This window comes from Equus quagga, chromosome 4 (genome assembly GCF_021613505.1).
Source record: "Equus quagga isolate Etosha38 chromosome 4, UCLA_HA_Equagga_1.0, whole genome shotgun sequence".
Taxonomy (NCBI): domain Eukaryota; kingdom Metazoa; phylum Chordata; class Mammalia; order Perissodactyla; family Equidae; genus Equus; species Equus quagga.
Genome location: NC_060270.1, coordinates 93,008,230 through 93,029,502, shown reverse-complemented (window position 1 = coordinate 93,029,502; position 21,273 = coordinate 93,008,230).

Below are 21,273 nucleotides of genomic sequence, written 5' to 3'. Positions count from 1 at the left end.
TTTTTAATTCACATAAATTTTTATATAGAAATTTAACTTTGACAAAATAATGCATGCTCATTCAAAAAATAAAATCTACTGGAGTGCATCAAAGTCCTCTTCCTGCTCTCCCCATTGCTATCATTCCATTCCTCAGAAATAAGAATTATTAACTGTCGTTAACCCTTAAAGTCCTCTCAAATACACATATAAACACTGGTTCTTTAAATTATATGCTGTGATGTGACATGCACTTTTAGATTTAAGTAGTTATTTTTATCAAAATCACATATTTATAGATTTTAAAGGGTCAAGTTCTTCTCCAGAGCTGGTTGAGCAACAGTCCCCAAACAGCGGTCCCCAAACACCACCCTTCTCCCCATTTCCTGCTCTCCAGAGGCAACCACTTTAAAAAATTGTAGCTATCTATCTTGGTTTTTACAGTTATATTTCTTGGTAGTGTGCCTATATTGGTATTTTTCTTGTCAGTTTAAGCATTATTTATTGACCTCGACTCCATGTGTGTGTTTGTGTATACACAGACAAGATTCTAGAGTATTTTGAGTAGAACAGTATGTGGTATTTACATTACTACAAGTATGTATACACCACTCACATCTGAGCAATTTGGGATTTCAGGATTAGTTTTCCTTCCTTGCAACTCTTTTTGTTTTCCCTGAACTTAATAATTGTCTTTTATGTTTATTTTGTTTGCCTGCTTGTTTTTCTATAGGCTTATCACCAATGCATTCCTAAAGTCTCCCAAACCAGCCTAAATCTAAACATAATATGCTTAAAGAGAGGTATTTCACCAACTTTTTCTGCTTAAAGGAATCTCTTTGCTAAATTGTGTTAAGGAAATACATATTTTAAAAAGAACTTTAGGTCAATCTAATCTGACTTTTGTCATTTATACATGTAGCATATAATTCATATAGTATATGTCTTAGTCATTTACTCAGGTTGAGCATATCATACCAAATTATGATTGCATTTTAAACATCCCTCTCTGAATACTTCTTCCTATGTTGCATATTTCCAGTGCTCAATGAAATTTCATATAGATACTGAATTAAACATGTCTAAAGGGTCAATAATGATTAACAAATTTGTCTACTGTAACTTTCCTTGACTCTGTGCTTTCCATACATCTCAACAACAACAAAATATCTTGAGGAAACAGAATCTTCCAAAACTCGTGAAACACATTTGTACTCTGCCAAGCCCTTTGGGAAATCTCTTGTTGAGTTAGGAGGTTTAGAAATTGAAACTGTAGTGACCCTAACAGACAGAATTCTCACTCATCTATCTCAAACAGGTACTTAGGAGTAGTTGAAATCTTATCTTTCTTTGTCATCATCCCTCCTCGCGTCCACTCTGATCTATATCTAGCAAATCCAGTGTGCAAATAATATATATTTTCTGGCCTATGTTTTTTATCTTTCCAACCCCTTTCATTTCTCTACTTGTAATAACCAGTTGCTATTGTTGCTTTGACTTGCTTTGTAACTGCCTCTAAATCGACAGTGCTACCAGCTGTAGAGCTGCGGTGGCCTGGGGAAAGAATGGAAATCCATTCGTTCTGTCAAAAAGTTCAAGCCCAGCAACCCAATCCCCCTGAAGTGAGGTATGTCTTTGGTGCACACACCATAACGAGATGGGACCGCTATACCTACTCCATGAAGTGTTTTTTACCATGAACCATAGGAGAATTCCAACAATTGCCAGAATGAAGTTATTGTGATGTGCCACTAGCTATGCATTTGGATTCTTCAAACCTTCAAATTATCTATTTACATAATAGATAAAAGAATGAAAATGAAAAAAAATTAGAAGGTTTCACATGCATCTTGATGGTAGCCTATTTCATTTCATTTCAAAAACACTTTTTAGGAATTCCTCTGTTGCTGTTATCGACATGTGTAGATGTGTTCTTTGATTCAAGCCCCCTTCTCCATTATTTCAGTTATTCACATAATACGGATGGACGAGCACAAACTCAATCACATCTGGTTGAGTGGGTGTAGCTGACTTATGACCCAATTTCATAATTCTCTCCCCCAAGACACACCCATAAGTTCTACCCTTGCTTTCAGCATCTGTAATGTGGTTAAAAGATTTGGGTTTCCCTGATGTATAAGACAATATGAAAAGTACTGTGTAATGTAGGCTGTATAATAGCCCTTGTTGAATGGACTTCATGATCAAATTTTAACAAGGTGTTTCAATAACCCAAAGCTATAAATGTTCACACTTTCATTCATAGCCAGTGGGAAGCGTCTTTATAAATTATGAGACTCTAAGCTCTCGGTCTGTTTTGATTATCATTGTACATATAGTGCCTTGTACTTGCTTGGTGCTCAATAATTATTTGTTTAATGAATGAATCATCATAAGCAATTTAGTATTAAGCAAAGTCAATAAGAATTTTTCAATTGCCTTCTCTATTGATGTACTAAACTACATCGATTCCTAAATACCAAATCCAATGGACACATATTAACTCTTATTGGTCTGCTCTGCTGAATTTCAAAATATTGATTACTCCTTTGTCCTCAGTGATTTCACCCTCTTCATGGCCTCTTCCTGCATCTGCAAGTGATGTCTGTTATTTTATTGGTCTTCATGGGCTGCTCTTCTTTCACTCCTTAAACAGTAGTGTTCTCCAAAGTTCAAAGTTTCTGACAGCATCTGCTCTTCCCACTCTAATTTTTTCTTGTGGTCATCTTATCCAAGATCATTATAGCTATAAGAGAATGAAAAAAGAGAGGTGTGCCCAGGATGGGAATTTACTTTTCTTTCATATGACAGGTAGGACATCCTGAGCTAGTGTAGTGGCTCAAGGACTTTACGGCTGATGTCTGTTGGCCTTTCTCTCAGGGTCAATCACAATATGGCTGCTGCAGCTCCAACAGCAAAATCTGCAAATATTCAGGTGGTAGGAAGACAGGAAAAGGACGAGAGCCAGTTGAGTCTGTCATCCTTCTTAGGAGTATTTAAAGAATCTCCACTTAATAATATGAACTTACATTTCATTAGCCAAAACCCTGTCACATAGCTAAGGACACTGGAAAACATAGTGTGTTCTAATTTTAAAATTAGAGTTCTGTTAGTGAGGAAGAACTCCAACAATGTTCATATTCTGACAACTCCCAAATTACTGCTTTAACCTTGACTCCTAATCTGGATTTATACTCATTCATCCAAATGTTTATTGGACATCTACACAAAAAAGTCACAATGACCTCTCAAATCCAGTGTGTCTAGATCCCTAAACTATATCTCTTTCTTGTAGTTGATTTCCTTCCCTCACCATCCCACTTACATGCACTGAGTCAACCACATTTATCTTATACCTATTGTATGCCTGTTACCATGCTAGGAGGTGGCTTTACAAATATGAATGAGACATGTTGCCTCCTAAAGGAATCTAGAAACTACCTAAAGGAATCCACAAGCGAATGAAGTGGATTACGTCAAATGCTTCCCATATCCCCCTTCCGGACTGCCCCTCCGCCTCCCAGCTGCTAGGAGTATTGGATGCTCACTCTTCCAGAATTGCTCTGAGCTGTAGAGGGCTTCCTTGCCTACAGTCAAACACATTTCCCAGGAGCACCTGGTTGAAGTAAGAGTGTAAAGTCCCTGCTCCCATACCTTAAAGTGGCACAAAAATGAAGAACTATCCCAGCTCCAGAGCTTACTATGAGATCATCTGAGGCTTATGAAGTGACTGCAACACAAATTCGACTTCTCTCTCTGCTCAATCTTGCTTCATTCACTCACCCACAGGTGTTGCTCCTGGGATGGATCCCCAGTGAACTTCCGGAATGCAAACGCCTATATCAGAGTCTGTTTGCTAGGGCATCTTATGGGCAGCAGGGTACCAGGAGTGGTGCTAGGAAGCAGAAACTAAAATGAAATTTTGGAGCTGGATGATTGGCAATCTATACCCCATCACTTAGGTAGTTAGTGGAGTAATGATAGTCCTGGCATGCTGTAGTACAGCTGTTACAGCTTCCACAACTGGTGACCTAGGATGGAATAACGGTGGACAGGAATGCACTGGTAGGGCAGTGTCTGTGGCCTTGGAGTAGTTTGGTGAAGTGGTTCGTGAAGAACTATTGAATGAATAGAGGATTGTTGCTTGGGGAACCAATGCACTGGCGAAAGTCAATGATAGGCTGAGGATGATGAATTAACAATTCAAGATGAAGTGTGAAAGCCAGAAGTTCTCTTCAGCAAATAAAGAGACATTCATCCTGCGACCAGAGGGCAGAAAAAGGTGAAGATCAGGCCCATAACTGAACTAGAAGAGTAGCAGAATTCGAGAGAAGGTTGAATTCTCAATCAAAGCAATTAAGCTAAACCAAGTTCAGAGTGTTAACTGGGAAAGAGTGAGACCTTGAAACTGGGATGGGGAGGTCTGGGTCAATGTATTAAAAAAAAAATCTTGAATTCCCAGATCTCTCTGTGTCTTCTGGTTCCAGACAAGTGGTCCACACCCTCGTTATGAAAGGCTAGCTCACCTTCCTCCTTGCTTGTAGATGGTGGTGAACGCCCTGCTTGGCAAGACACCATGAACCCCTTTCAGGATATACTTCCACCTCTCCTCCTGTACACAGAAGAATAACTGCAGCTAAGCCAAAACATAATATAGGTGAGGAAGCCCTAAGTCTGCTAAGAGGAAAGGGACTATAGCACAAAGAAGCTGCAGAATCTAATCAGGGGTGTAGGTAAGCTACCGAAGAAGCTGATCAAAGGTGCAGGACATAAAGTTAGAAAAGACGAACTTTGTCACTATGGTTGCACAGTTCCATGATATAGTATTCAATACTGGTGCAAGGGCCCCAAGAGCCTGGGCAAATGTGCAGGTAAGCTGGCTCTTGGAAGTGATGAGAAGTGATGGCCCATGTTTGGTGAAGTAGAAATGCCAGACTGCCATGACTGACAGTGGAAAAAGGTATTGAAAGGCTCAGAAAAGTGGCATGTTAGACTGGATACAGTGGATAAAGCTGGAGAGCCCACTAGCCAACTCTGTTCTGTGAGATGGCCTAGAGGATACTCCATTTGCCAAAGTGATAAAAAGCACATTGGTGAGAGTGGCACCAGCATCACTGAGATGCTCAGTGATGGTTATTCTCTATTGGTGTGGACTGATGGTAGGAGACACTCTTACAGAACTTGGCTTCCTCATAGCAAGAAGATGATAAGGTCCCATGAACAACAGGGGCCAGGTGGAAGTGCTTAACAAAAGAAGCCAGGTAGGCACAATTTCATAATGAATGGCGAAGTTGGAGGGGCAGCCAGAAGACCTTGACCTGTAGAGAGCTATGGAGATGGTTGACAGAACACAGCATTCCCAGGGGCAGCAAACAACGGTGTTGCTCAATCTAGTTACTCTATAAAAAGAAATTGAGGATAGAGCATCAGAAGGCTGAAGGTAGCTCCTCCCCAAAATAGTCATGATTCCTTTCCCGGGTTAGAGGCTGGATCGCTATTAGGAAAGACGCTGTTTCTCATCCTAATGCAATTTAATAGATCTTGTCAGTGAGTTGTGGCACAAGAGACAAAATATCCCCTATAAGCACACGCACCTCAAACTCACACACATCACAAATCATGATCCAAAAGGAGTTCTCAGCGTGAGACTTTACCTCCTGTACTCTTACTTGAAATTAAAAAAGGAAGTACAAAAAACAGAAAGAAAATACTGGATATGGTCTATAATTTCAGAGTGAGACATACTGTAGACCTCTCATTATTTTTCTTTTTTTTTTTCCATTATAACTTAGATTGGACTGGAGATTTCCAAAAATTGACCTTGCCAAAACAGCCACAAGTTGGATTGGTTAAATGATGTGGGGGAGTGCAGTGGATGGTGGGCTGGGATAGAGGAGTGAGGGAGGAAGTGAAGAGAAAGCAGCATTCCTTGAACTGAACTCTATGGGATGCCTGAAAACAAAGTTTATGTATACCATGGGCTGAATCAGCAATTAGTTCCTTCAAGATTCAAGTGCCTACTATGGGCCAGGAACTGTCTAGATTCTAAGCACTCAAAGTTGAATAGGCCATGGTCTATGTTCTCCTGTTGTTCCTATCAAGAAACCGAGACCAGGAAACCAAAGATTCTATTACAGTGTGACTTTGAACTGATCACAAGGAGATAGTGGTTTGGCAGTGGCTTGGCCTTGTGCTGGCTGTGTGGTTTTAGTTATGTTATTTTTCCTTTCTGTATCTAAGGAAAATACTGTTACCTATATCAGAGGGTCATTTTTGAAGATAAAATGAAATAAAGCATATAAAGTACTTAGCAGAGTGCCCAGCACATTGTATGCGCTCTGTTAAGCTTTGCTATTAATATCGTTATTGTTGTTGTTGCTGTTGACATTACTAGTAAGTTAAGAAATACTTTGAAAAAACTGTCATCAAGTCTGCCACTGATTTAGACTCTAGCTTCTATGTGTTAATTAGGAAACAAAAGTGCTTAAAACCATGATGGCCTTCTATTTCTAAGTAAGACTTTCAGTCCTCTACACTAAAGCATTTCCTTTTTGTTTTAATAAGGTCAAAAAACTTCTCTTTAACTGCAAAGACATACAGCATCTTTACATCTATTATCTAATTCAGTCATCCATCCTTTCGCTAATGTTCATTCATTCAAACTGCCACTTCAGTGAGTGCCTACCCTCTTCTGAGCAATGGACTAGGTAGAGGAGATACCAAGATGGAAAAGACAGTCCTAGTCCTCAGGGAACACTCTCTTTTGATTCAACCACAGTGGTATGAGTTATAGATTATTATGTTCTTTTTTTAAATAGAGGACTCAAAGAGGCTAATTAATCTATCCCATGTCTTACAGCCAGAAAATGGAGGGTCAGATCTGGGGCCAAGTCCTCTGATCAACTATAAAGTCTATGCTTTTTTTCGGTGCCAGAATGGAGAGGGTATTCATGTGTAAGGAATTATCAGTCTTCTTTTGATTAAGCATACCTCTACTAGCAAATAAAATAAAAGAAACAATATCTTTGTTTATATCTATAACTTGAAGTTCCAGACATGGTGCTAAACCAGGTCACTGGGACACCCTACCCACAATGGCACAAAGAGAGATTTTAGAGAAGATTTGAAGCTGCTGTTGGTGGAATAACCAGAGACAATAATCAGGACCATTGTTCTGATCTCTGAAAAGGAACAGTGAATGTAAAAAATATGAAGTTGGGCTGGCCCTGTGACCTAGTGGTTAAGTTGGTACGCTCCACTTCAGCGGCTCGGGTTCCCAGGCATGGACATCTCCCTTTCATTGGCAGCCATGCTGTGACAGCGACCCACATACAAAATAGAGAAAGATTGGCACAGATGTTAGCTCAGGGTGAATCTTCCTCAGCAAAACAAAAAGAAGAAGAAGAAGAAGTTAAAATAGAACAGTTATCTTAATAGACCATGAGTATGTGAATAACTGGTTAGGGAGCAGACTACATGTAGAGAAGGAACTAAAACTAAAGAAAAATCAGAAGTAAAATGGACCTGATCAACTTAGATTTGCCAGTCCTATCTAAAATACCCTGAAGTGTTGGTCTTAAGAGAGCACCACACCACATGTGCCCAGAGCAGAACTGAGGCACCTTTGAGACCAGACAGAATCTGGATAGGTCCTAAGAAAAACTTCTCAAGAAAACAGCAAGTAAGGAACAAAATCATCTATGGTTTTTGGATTATATAAAATTTGGAGGTTTTTTTTTAAAGTTAAAAAAAAATAAACCTCTCAAGAGGTTACATTGTAATCACTAAAACTGACTCTGTCTTCCCAGGCACCAGAAGAGGCTACCATGAAGAATCTGTGCAAAAATTTGAGGCACACACACATATGTATGCATGACCTTCTGTGAACCATTTTGTGATTAATAAATATGTGGAAAATTGAAATTCAAGATCCATTAGTTGTGAGCCCTTAGTCCCGCTTCTTGAAAGTGGCTAACTACTCTTCGATTTTGATTTGACACACTTCCCCTCCCATCCATTTAGAAATGGCAGAGCCCTGCAATTTCCAGAAAAATAGTTTCAGGTTTCACATTGACCACTGAAACAACCAGTGACATCAGTTTCCTTGAGGCTTTCAGGGGGTGTGAGATGGACAGGATGGGAAGGCCGGGTGGGAAGGATAACAGAGATGTAGATATCTTCATTCCAGACAGCGCTAGATGGAGCGCTCACCATCTAATGGATGAGACCAAGGCAGGTAACTTAACAGAGTCATTCATTCTCTGAATGATTTCTTTAAAAAAGAAGCCTTAATTATCTGTTGTGGCTGACTCCACTGACTAAATTAACCAAATAACCACAAGCTTTGCCTTTCCTTTTTTTGTTGGGTAGATAATCATTTTAAAAATAAGCGAAACTGCAGTGCTAATTACAGCGTGGTCTGAAAGACCTTAAAGAATAACAAGCTCCAGAAACAAATGCTGTAGGAACTGTGAGTAGGGATGTTTCCATACAATTCCACTGCAGAACTGTGCCCAGTTTTCCCAGAAAAAGTGTTTACTTAGCTTGATTTAAATAGAGATTAGGTAGCGAGCAGATGGAGCCTATTTGAGGCCGTTTGGCGGGCTTGCCTGCTAGACTGAGTAAATGGAGACTGGGTTGGGAGGCAGCAGGGGTGGAGGGCTGGAAGGAGAAAAGCAGGGTATTCCAAAGAGAGCAGCTGTTTCCAAAAATCCTTCACTCCCACAAAATATTGGAACCCGGGACTGGATCTGAATCTAGGTTTCAAGAAACCAAAATCGGAAAATGTTTAGCCTTGCTCTCTTACATAAGCAGAAAGAAGTAGCTAGAAGAATGTCAAAGCTAAGCATGACCATAAAAATCTAGGTTCAGAAAATCCCCTAAACAGAATCTAGCTACTTTTGACCTTTATGGGAATTCAGTTGATAACTGTCTCAAGCTTCAATCCTCACCTTTCTCTCAACCTCTCTAGTCAGTAATTTTAGGTAGAAAAAAGAAAATTCATGTTCTGGTATATACATTGTTAGATTAACCCTGTCCGAAAGAACTTTCTAGAACTGTGCACTGTCCAATACAGCAGCCAGTGGCCACATGTAACAATTGAGCACTTGAAATAAGTATGAGGCTTTTTGTTGCTGTTTTAGTCAAAAGTTTAGTATGTAAGAAAGAACAGATTTGAAAGAACAGATAGATTAAAAAAAAAAATAGTAAATCTACCTTCCAATGATACCCAGTGCAATAGGAAGGAAAGTTTAGAAACTGGTGTTTCTCAATATGGGATTTCTATTAGGACTTGACAAATAAGGAAATAGTAAAAGGCAGAAAATTGTTAAGTAATTGACTCTGAGTAATACAGAGATCAGAGACTAGGTCTATTTAATAATTTTTGTTGGTTGACAAGTAAAAAAAAACCAGGGCTGTAAAGATCCAGGGGTTCCCAAATGTGTTCCGGAGACCCATACTGATCAGGGAAAAAGTCTAAGAAAAATGATAACTATGTAGGGAATGATTTTCATAAAGCTAGGTTTAACAGCTTTTTTGGTGCTAAAATTTCTTCTGTGTTATATGCCATCAAGTTCTCTCCAACTCCCGGCCACCCTATGAATGAGTGACGTCCACAATGTCCTGTCTTCAACAGCCCTCGTCAGCTCCTCTAGACTCATGCCTATGGCTTCCTTTATGGAGTCCATCCATCTCCTATTTGGTCTTCCTCTTTTCCTGCTGCCTTCTACTTTTCCCAGCATTATTGTCTTTTCCAGAGAATCCTGTCTTCTCGTGATGTGCCCAAAGTAGGATGGCCACTTTTATCATTTATGAAATCACAGTGAGAGTAGATGGCACTTTCCACTGTCTCTAATTGGCATAACTAAAAGTTTGACAATGCTTATCACATATAGTACCTAATATGTATTTAAACTGCTACTCAACAATGAAATGTAAAAATCTGTAAACCACTAATTTAGTTTACTTTTTATTTTACAAACGAGGAAATTGATACTGGGAAGGTTGAATGACTTGCCCCACAAAAATGGGAGTCTAACTAGTCTTATTTCCATCTTTATTCACCATACCCATAGTCGTTTCAACTACCTCACAAGCAAAACTAGAGTTTGTAGATGAGCTCATAAAATGTCTACTCCATTAGGGCTTTCAGTTCAATTTCCCACTGTTACTTGGAAAAGTCTGAGTGTTAAACATGAATGATACTCCTTTTCAAAGAGTGTAACTTAATGGACACCATGAGCCTTCCCATGCTAAAACTAATGCATCTTCAGAGCCTTTTATTTCATCAAGCATGTCAATGAAATTTCAATAATACATGCTCAGCGGGGATAAATCAACTTCCAGAATTCTGTCAGAAATGCCTTTGCGCTTAGATTGGATTTAGTTTTGGGGATGGACCAATTACACAGTATTGACATCTCTGTCAGTTCTGTCACTTTGTGCCATTACTGAGTCTCAGACATACATTGTACCATGGTAAACTGTACTTAGCAAATGGCTCCACAATGTATTATTATTATTTACAAAATTAACAAGGTTTCCATAGTTCCTAAATTCGGTTTTACATACACAAGCTGATTTGATTAAATTTATCAAAATAATGGTTGAACATAAATTATCAGGCTCTGACTGAATTTTTTTAATTGTTTACCAAAACCAGCTGAGAATTGGACCTATTCTCTGAACTCTGTAAAAACTCTGTTACTCATCACTTTTCTGCTGGTTACTATTTCGTTATTCATCAAATCCTAATGGAAATCCCGTATTGAAAAATATCAGTTTCTAGACTTTTTCCCATTGCACTGGGTGCCACTAGAAGGTAGATTTACTATTTTTTCTTCTATCCATAAATCTGTTCTTTCTATTTTACTAGGGTTTTGTTTCACAAGAAAAAAAATAAAAGTTCATATGCTGTGTTCATTAGCCACATATGCCTAGTGACTATTGAATTGGGCAATGCAGATATAGAACAATTTTTATCATCACAGAAAGTTGTACTGTACAGCACTGATCAGAGTATACCATGAGTATGAATTTTCTTCTACCTAGAATTACGAACTGGGGTTGTGACAGGAAGGGGAGATAGTCTCGGAAGAGTTATAAACTGAGTTCCCAACGTAAGTAAAAATTAGCTTGATTTTGTTTGTGGAGATTTTTTTGAGAAAAGGAAATATAAAACATCCAATTCAACTGCTTTTCAAATTAAGAAGAATGAACATAGATTCTATTATAAAAGTTAGGACTGCGGTCCACATTATGGCTAATTATTGCTGAGAAACAAAATTGGGAAGAGGCGTATGTATCTGTGCAGCAAATGAAGGTCAGTGGGAGGGTTAAGAAGTTAAGTACTCAAAGCTTAGGTGGTTAGCACTGTGCTTGGCCCTCTGAGGAACCAGTGGAGCTCCAAGTTATTCTGAAGGTGGCAGGAAGAGAAGGGGCAGAAAGGGGAGAGAAAGAAATTGTAAGAAGCAGGACTAGGGCTATTTGGGGTAGATCCTGACTGTGAGCTTTTGAGTAAATTATTAGCTGTTTTCCCTGCCCTTTGAAATTCAAAATGCACAGGCCAAGCTCTCCAAGGACAGTGACTACCCTCCTAGGAGAATGTTAATCTCAGGACTTCAGTGACTCAAGCCAGAGAAATGTAATCTCCCAGAGCACTTGCTGCAAACAGAGTGCCGTCAAGGGAGACCTTGATCTATTTCGCAACTAACGTCTCCAGAGGGATTTTGAGAGACCAATGTAAATATCGATATAGAAATATCTCATAGATTTCAGATGCTCCTTGGAGAACACAGGACCACAAAACAATGAATAGATTACACTGTGCCATTAGTAGAATCTTACCCTCTGTAAAATCTGTTATTTTGCCCCATATTGTTTCAATTTTCATAATCTCTTCAGAATTCCAGTGTGGATAGTTATCCAAATGTCAATGGTTTACGGAATACACTGAGGCAAATATGTTTGAATCTAGGACAATGAGTGATTATACAAAATTCAATCCAGACTAACACAGCCATGGAAATGTCAGTCACTCCAGTTATGATTGTGAGTGGTCCATCCAGCAAGCTGGACACCCCTTAGCCCCCATGGTTCCTAGTGGCACTACTTGATGTCCATCAGAGTTTTGGAGACCAATAAGTGAATTACAGGCAAATGAACAAAAAGCACTTGAAAGGAAGACATGGAGTAGAAAAAGAAAGAAACAAAAGAGAAGAGGAAAGAGAGAAAATAAGGAAGGAGGAAAAGAAGAAAGGAAGGACAGTGGATAAGAAGGAAGCAGAAAAAGGAATAATCAAAAGAAGGGAAAAGAGGGAAGAAGGAAGGAAGGAAAGAAGGATAGAAAGGAGAGAGAAAAAAGGGACAGAGATAGAAATACAAGAAAAAAAGGAAATAAAAAGAAATACAAGTGGTGGGAAGAAGTGAGATGCCTCAATATTCATCTTGACTGCCACGCAATGAAGCCATGCCCTCATTATACATTTGTACGTAGCTATTGTCTAAGAAGCATTTACTGAGTATCTATTTTGCAAAGTCTCTGAGGGGATACAAAGACTTGTCAAATGAACCACAAGGTGCACCACTGAGGACGGCCTTAGAACCATCTCTTTATAATTTCATAATTGAATTATATTAGAGTAGGCAAAAAAATGTCAATAGAGTTAACTGTTAAAATTAAAATCTCACTTAATAAAATGGCCCTTTTGAAATGTTTTAAGCCTAATATTTTTCTTAACTCATGTCTAATTCTATCTTGAAATATCTTCTGGTCTCTCTCACAAATTTCTAGCAGTATTTCCACATTTTATATCAATTACTACTTTGACAGACCATAATAAAGAAGTCAGTTTGGCCTTCCTTTAGCCGCTTGCTGCCTTATTATTAATCTTTTTCTCTTGTTACACATAATGCATTTCAATTTAAAGGGAACCAGCAAGATACAACAAATGCACCATTGCCCAATCTGACTCAAGCCTGAAGCTGAAAATCATAATTTATTTTCATTTTTTTTTATTTGGGAATGATAGGATGGCTTCCCATTTCTGATTGTGAATTGGATAAAAATGTTATTCTCGGTTTTGAAAAAACCAAAACACAAAAACACAGATACAGAAAGCCCATGTGTAAGAGGGGCCAAAGTGGAACACAACACAACAATGCAACACAACACAAACCAAAATGTAAAACAAAAAAATAAACAACAACAACAAAATCCTATGATTCTAATATAAAACCCTATGCATGGATATTTATAGCAGCTTTATTCCTAGCTGCCAACACTTGAAAGCAGCTAAGATGTCCTTCAGTAGATGAATGGTTAAATAAGCTGTGGTATATGCAGACAATGGAATATTATTCAGTGGTAAAAAGAAATGAGCTATCTAGTCATGAAAAGATATAGAGAAACCTTAAAGGCATGTTGCTAAGTGAAAGAAGCCAATCTGCAAAGGTTACATACTGTATGTTTCCAAATATATGACATTCTGGAAAAGGCAAAACTATAGAGACAGTAAGAGATGGGTGTTTGCTAGAGGTTGGAGTGGAAGGAGGGAGGAAGAGGAAGAGCACAGAAGATGTTTAGGGCAGTGAAAATACTCCATATGATGCTACAGCCATGCACCACGTAACAATGGACCACATATGTGACAGTGGTCCTATAGGATTAGTACCATATAGCCTGGCGTGCAGTAGGCTATACCATCTAGGTTTGTGTAAGTCCACTCTATGATGTTCACACAACAACGAAATCGCCTAATGACAGATTTCTCAGAATGTATCCCCTTTATTAAGTGACACACGGCTATATAATGATGGATATATATCATTCTACATTTGTCCAATCCCATAGAATGTATAACACCAAGAGTGAATCCCAATGTAAACTATGGACTCTTGGTGATAATGTTGTATCAACATAGATTCATCAGTTGTAACAAATGTAACACTCTGGTGGGGGATGTCGATAATGAGGGAGGCTATGCATGTGTAAGGGTGAGGGGGATATGGGAAATGTCTGTACCTTCGCCTCAATATTGCTGTGAACTTAAAATTACACTAAAAAAATAAAGTGAAAATCCCAAAAAACTAGCTAAATAAAAAGTAAATAAAATTAGCTCTGATAAAACAAAAAATAAACAATGATCTTGCTTTAACAAAATCTACCTAATCCAAACACATCCAGAACCTCATACCATAGAAATGGTTCTGCTACTCAAGCAGCTTATACATGACCTATTTTGGCCCTCTGCTTTCTGCCACAGGCTGACATACATTTGCGCATGTAAGAGTGGGCCCCACCACCATGTTTTTCTTGGCAAATTTCTTGTGATAACTCTTTTTGCCTTGCCAGGACTTGACAGCCTTACCTTTGGCATTAGAGGGCAGAGTTTCACTCATCATACTCTCGCTAGCTGGGAGGTAACTCCATGACTGTAAGATCACATTAGAACACTGCTCCATAATCTCAACGGGCTTCACAGCCTTTGCCACACTTCTCTCTGTCATCACATCTTCAGGTGATGCGACTCTTCCAAGGAAAGCATTTGGGCATCACTTCAACCCAGGCCTCCGGGCTCTATGGCACTTACACAGACTCCTGCATTAGGCAGTCTTGGATCAGGTTTGCTGAGGCCCTTGCTCACCAATCCAATGTTTGACCCTGGGCCGACTTACTGATGAGAAGAAATGTACCGAAGAAAACTGTGGAAGGAGCGTTATTACTGTCCACAGTTTGCTCTGCCACTGAGACGTGTCTTTTCCTCTTGATTCACAGCCACCAAAACCTATCACTGATGCAGTAAACACACCAGAGCAAGTGACTCCACTCTACATATATCCTTTCTTAGAATCTTATCAACACCAACCTTGCAGGAAGTTCCTGAGTTTCAAAATCAGGTGAGTTTTTAAGAGCTTGGATAAGAATAGTAATGTAAAATCTTAAAATGACTTGAAGAAGAGGCTCTTATAGATCAATATTTGAATGAAGAAAAACAAGATTGTTAGCAGAAAACATTGTACTACAAAAAAGGGAACTCAGGAAGAAAATAACTGTTAAATATTGTTAAAGTAGTTAAACAAGGAGGCCATTAGACTGAGGTGGTTCTAATGTTTTGGCAGCCTACATAAGCAAACTGAAACCTAAGCCACAGTCAATGCCTATGAATGCCTCAAGGTTAAGAAAGTGAAACTTCTTCGGAAGAATCAACCGCAAAGAGCCAACGAGCCTTTCCCAAATAAGGCAATTGCTTAAGCCATAGCCAATCAAATTAATTTTCTTGCTTTGCTTCTGCATCTGCTCTATGAAAGCCTCTTCCTTTAGCTCCTCCCCATGGAGCACTCCTAATCACTCCATGATTTGGTGCTGCCCAATTGGAATCTATGTTTCCTCACATAAAGTCTTGCAAATTTTAATGTGCCTCAATCTATCTTTTAATATTAAGACAGAAAAACTAATACTAAATGATAATATTCTTTAGATTCATATAAAGATGAAGTCGATTATTGAACTGAACCTCAAGAAGTCATCCCCCTCCAATGGACTCTTCATTTCCAAGACTTTTCTGAATTGTTTTGAAATAATTAAGACAGTCGAATGTTCTTGTTGATAATGACACACAGATCTTTCCTCGCATTCAGTCACCTTTTAGGAAAAAGTAATCTATAATCATTGTTTCGATTTCCTTACTACTTTTTTTCCTTAGAGCTCTCTTTCTATCACTTGAAGGTACCAACGGTCTCAAAATTTTTTCCTTTCCCCCTTTTCACTTATTTCCCATGAATTTCTGCACATGGATTTAACATGGCTGAGCATGGACCTTAGAGTCAGACACATCTCGACTGGACAGTTCTGCCATTTATGAGATGTGTGATCGTGGGCAAATTATCAAAATTTTCAGTCCTGTTTTCCTCCAGTGGACTTCAGAGGGTAATTGTGAGAATTAAATAAGCTCATGCCTGTGGAAGTGTTTAACTGCATGGTTATACCAAGCACCCTGCCAGGTCCATGGTGGGCAGTTTCCTTTCACGCAGCCTCCCTCACCCTCTTGAAACGGTTTCCCCAACGTCCCCACATTGTGCTAGAGAATCTGGGTTTTCCTCCTTTTCTGAGCACTGCTTCTGAGACTTCTTCTCAAATGCTCTTCCTCTTTTTACCTCCAGATATAGGTGAGCATCAGGCAGTTTTGTCACTGCCACCTCACCCATGCCAACAGCTCCAGGTGCTGCCTCAGATGCATGGGTCCTGCATCATGCAACTTCCACTTGAGCACCGCTCCCAAGCTCTCAACCACATTTCCACCTCCCTGCTTGATATCTCTCTGTGGATGTCCAAATCTTACCTCAAACTCTATTCCACACTTCTGAAACTCTACATTCTTCTTCCACAGCAGCGCTCCTCTGTGGATCACCAAGAACCATGAATTTGCTTAAATCAGCTTCATCGCTTAAAGAAACACCTCCCCTGGCTTACACTGCGTTTAACTGTCACATCTTCATTCATGAGATGGTCTAACCATCTTTAAATCCAGTGTCGAAGACACTTGTGTTGTTCCAAGATCTTCATCAGAAACAGGATAAAAAAAGAAAACACCCAACCGGGGAATAAGACTTGAGGTTGAGTTTTAACTCTGATATTTAACAGGTTTTGCAGGCTTCAAATCATTATTTTGCCTCTGAACTTCAATTTCCTCAACTGTAAAATAGGGATGATAATCTCAGCAATGACTCAGAGTTTTAGCAAAAAATATCATATTTCTGAAAGTACTCTGTATGCCAGGATATGCTCTACAATTGAAACTGGTTTTATGCTTCTTACAAAGCCTGAAACATAGCAGGTACTCCAAGGATCTTTTCAGAATGTACTTGAAATACGAAGTACTAGCTATTGACATGATCATGCTGGATCCTTGCAGCATTCCTGAGACATTTTCCTCCCGCTATAGGTAATCACATTGGCGCCAGGAAGCAGTAAGTGACTGTGAGAAGAGACAATGAATTTTAGGAAGTCTGTTTTTAAGTCTAGTCTTTCTCCCAGTATATTATGCTTTTTCTTATTATATTGTCTGTGTTAGAGGCATATATATTTTAGGATAAACTTCAGAGAGCAAATCAAGGAGTTATTCCACTCCTCTCTGAGCCCATTTACTCAGACCGTGTCAACTTGATGCCCAGCTCATGATCAATTCAAACAAAATCTAGCAAACATTTTGATGTTTGACTAACTTTATAGTGAATTGACTGAACCTTTGGTATTGTATAGCCATAGGCTACTTATAAAACAAACCAAACAATTTTGAGATTTTCACAAAGAAAGAAAGCTTTCAAGAAAGCATTGATATTGACAGACTAAAAGTAAATCATCTGCAGTGGTCCTGTTGGAAAAATAATTCTGTGTAATGAAAAATTAAAAATAAAAATGTTGTTCATGCTTATGTATACTTCTGTCTTCCATAATATAAAATACATGCAATTATTCCATTTCATCATACATATTTCTATCTTGACTATATAACCTACAGAAGATAAAAACCTTCATTGAAGGGGAATTTGAAATTTTCTAATTTTGTAAGGCACTCGGAGAAATCCAACCAGATAGTAAATGGATGTAAACACGAAAGTTGTGTTCAACAATGGCCTTTTTATTCTTCAAAACACTAATACACAGCAATTAGAAACAATGGTGCCATCATATTTACTGACTGAAACGTGTGTCTACACATATTGCCCAGTGAACAGGCGGTGTGTATGAAGACATTCTATTTGTATGAACTTGCATGGGAATATACAGACAGACTGCTTCACCAAAAAAAAAAAAAAAAAAGAGTATTAATATTGGTTATCTCTGTGGTGGCTAAATCTTTGCATGATTTTTTAAAAAAACATTTTTTATGATTATCTGTGTTACATTTCTTTTTTACAATGAATGTTTCTAATTTTTAACATGGGGGGAAAGTATTTTCAGTTTGAAAATAAAGGAGCAAAACCTAATCACTCAGATAAGCGTGGCAGTGTAAAGTTAGGACGTATCCAAGAAGTGGACCGGAATGATGGCACCCTTAGTGCCACATTCAAAACCGGCTTCTTAACCTGAACGTATTAAGTCACCAAAGAGGTCACTGCATTAAAAATAAATGTGATAAAGTTGAAAGACATAAAAGACGGACAGGTAACAGAAGAGACTAATAAATTAATACATATGTGGCATCAGCAGGATAATCATATTTGTGAATGTCCTGTGTAAATGCCAGGCCTGTGAGGGGTGGCTGTTCTGATCACTTTCACAAGTGGAGACCATCTCCTGATGACCAGCTCATTGTCTCTAGCACAGCCTGTGCCTCTTGTGAAATGCAAACACGGACACAGCCTAAACTGCCGCGTCCTCCACTCTTATGGGCCAATGATTTCTGCAATCTTTAGCCAAAGCAGAGTGACAGTACATTGGCAAAAGTGAAGGCACAATTTAAAAGTATGTGCATGTGCCAACATTTACAGGGATTGAAAAAAAGACATTTACGGAGAGCAAAATACCATTTTTTACCCGGTTTTGTTGGGCCTTAATTAAGGAGGCCTTTCCCCCCTTTTCTGCCACTTGGGCTGTGGGATTGCAGCCTCTCTTGGCTTGGAGGAGTATTTCATTGGTCCACAGGCTAATTAGGAAGGACTCACACTGTTCCCCAGCCTCCTGAAAGACCAGAACAAAGGCTGCTGCTGGTAGATTGCAGTTCTGCCTCAATTGCGGAGGCTCAGGAGTAAAAGAAAAGCTTTTGAATAGAAAAGCCTTTTGATGCTGTGAAAGAAATTAAGAACTAAAACAGAGGCCTAGGCGCTGCTGCACACAGTCCTCCACACAGACCCATTGTGCGTTGGAACAAGGTCAACAAAGCCCGTCTGATACTGAGCACCTCACGTTAAAGAGGCGTCTATTAGTGGCTGCGAACCCGGCTCTCCTACTACGAAGCACTTTCCCAATCAGACCGTCTGGTGCCGTGATAAACACAGATAAATATGAGCAGCATCATGCTTTCATCTGAACAATTAATGCATGATTTCCCTGTTGATTGTTTGCAAATACAGTGCAAACAATTGTGTTTTCTTTTTTGGACCAAACTAAAACAAGCAAGCTGTTAAGGAAAAAAAAAGATCATCATTATATTAGCATCTCATTGTTCCACCAAAATTTCACCAAATCCCTCTCCATGTTTTAAAATAATTGGAGTTTAACCAAATAACGTAAAAAAAAGAATACACATTTTTTTCCTATAGAAGAATGGAAGTCTTGTGTGCTAATAAGTTTTCTAATAGCCTGAATTGGTTACCACAAGTAGCTGAAGCTGAACAGGCCCATTTGTTCTGAAACTTACAGTCTTTACTCATTGAGCTTCAGATGGAAATATTTTTTCTAATTCTATGACTTTGAAAATTGAGCATCTGTTTTTCAGAGCTCTACTTCCAAATAATGAAAATCGTCCTTTGTTGAGCCCTTATATGCCAACTACCACGCTAAGCACTCTAGATGCATTATCTCATTTAACTCCAAAAAATCTATGATGTGAGCACTATTATTAGCTGCAATTTACAGATAAGGAAACTGAGGCTCTGAGGGTAACCGTAAGCAAAAGTACACAGCTCTTAGGGTAGAGTGAGGATTTAAAAGATGATTTTCGTCTTCAGAGCCTAAACTTTCAACACTGAGCTATTACAGTGGAATTTAAATTTTAATGTGTGAGTAACAATGTAGAATTACACAATCAGAAATCATGAAACCCGCACTCCTGAATTTGTAGATAAGAAATTAAATACCAAGAAGTTAGAGGATTTGTCTATGTTCACCCAGCTAATTTGGTGAATTGCAAAGACTCCTAATTCCAGAGATCTTCAGACAAGGGAGGTTCTCAAACTACAGCTTGGATTAGAATCACACGAGGGCCTCTTACAGCACAGCTCTCTGAGCCCCAACGCCACGCTTCCTGATTCAATAGGTCTGGGATAGAACCCCAGCATTCGCATTTCTAACAAGTTCCCACATGATGCTGATGCTGCTGGTTTGGGGACCACACTTTGAGACCCACTAGCCTAGTGTGTCCCACTGCTTCTCATGTAACTGTAAAGTGAAAAAACTGATCAAGAGGATGAGTAGACTTAAGCAGAAAAATAGCGATAATTCTATTCAATTCCATTGAATGAGCCTCGGAGATGCCATTTTGAATTTTGCATCCTTCTTATCCATCTGATGGTCACATGCACAAATTTTGTGAAGTCTAAAACAAGGCAGTCATTTAGAGCAGTGTTGCTTCCAGTGCGAATATTTCCTGGAGATTCTTTCTAAGATCTTTGGACTCATTTTCCTCTTTAAAAGGTAACTGTAAAAGCTAGAAGTTTTCCTGCATGTATTACGTTCCTTTCACAGTTCCTCTCATGCCAGTTCTAATATAGAGATTTGTGTAATACCGCTGCACAATTTATCTTTCAAAGGGGCAGGGACCACCTCACTGCTGTGCAGATGACTCAGCATTGAAATGTAATTTACCAAAATGATTATAATCTGGTAAATGCATTTCTTTCCTCGGGGAAATTGAAACATCTATCAGCCCAAGTGTGCTTCTCTTATCCTCTTCCCCAGAATAATTTTTGCCTATCCAAGTCACAATCTGTGATTGCTCAACCTGTAAAATAATCCTTATTCAGACCTGTTTATTATCCGAAAAAGAAAGGAACGACCTTGAAGGAAAACTTGGATAACTCCTCCTCTGTCCTACAAAACTTTTCTTCTGGGTCACATCCCAGGCCTGTTTCATCAGATGTCCAAATGACCAGGCTTCATTACTATCTATTTGCTGATTTACCAGCCTGTATGTGAAAGTCAGTTGAGGCTGTCATTGGGCTGAACAGGTGGCCTCATTGCTGTTACTGCCAGTTGTCATTTTTATCACCTATTATTTTGGGATCTACTTGCTGCAAAAGTGATAGATTGAATAGGAAGAAATAGGACTTATTTAAAGTGGCTAGAACTAAGTGGTCTTCTGAGGAAGTCTGGAAAACATTTGAACGGAAAAAAATAATTATGAAGTGATGGCATGTGAACTTGTTACCTTCTTAAATACAGCAATTCTCAGTCTTCCAATGAGCCTTCTTTCCCCTTGAGCAGGAGGCATTTCCAGGCAATGATACCACTATCCACATGCTTGGAAACCTTCCAGAGGCTTCAGGGGGAATTGGACAGCAGGTCAGGTCCCACAGTTACTGTGATACTTGGATTAATGCAGTAAAGGGACAAGAGCAGCAAGTACTATAGGA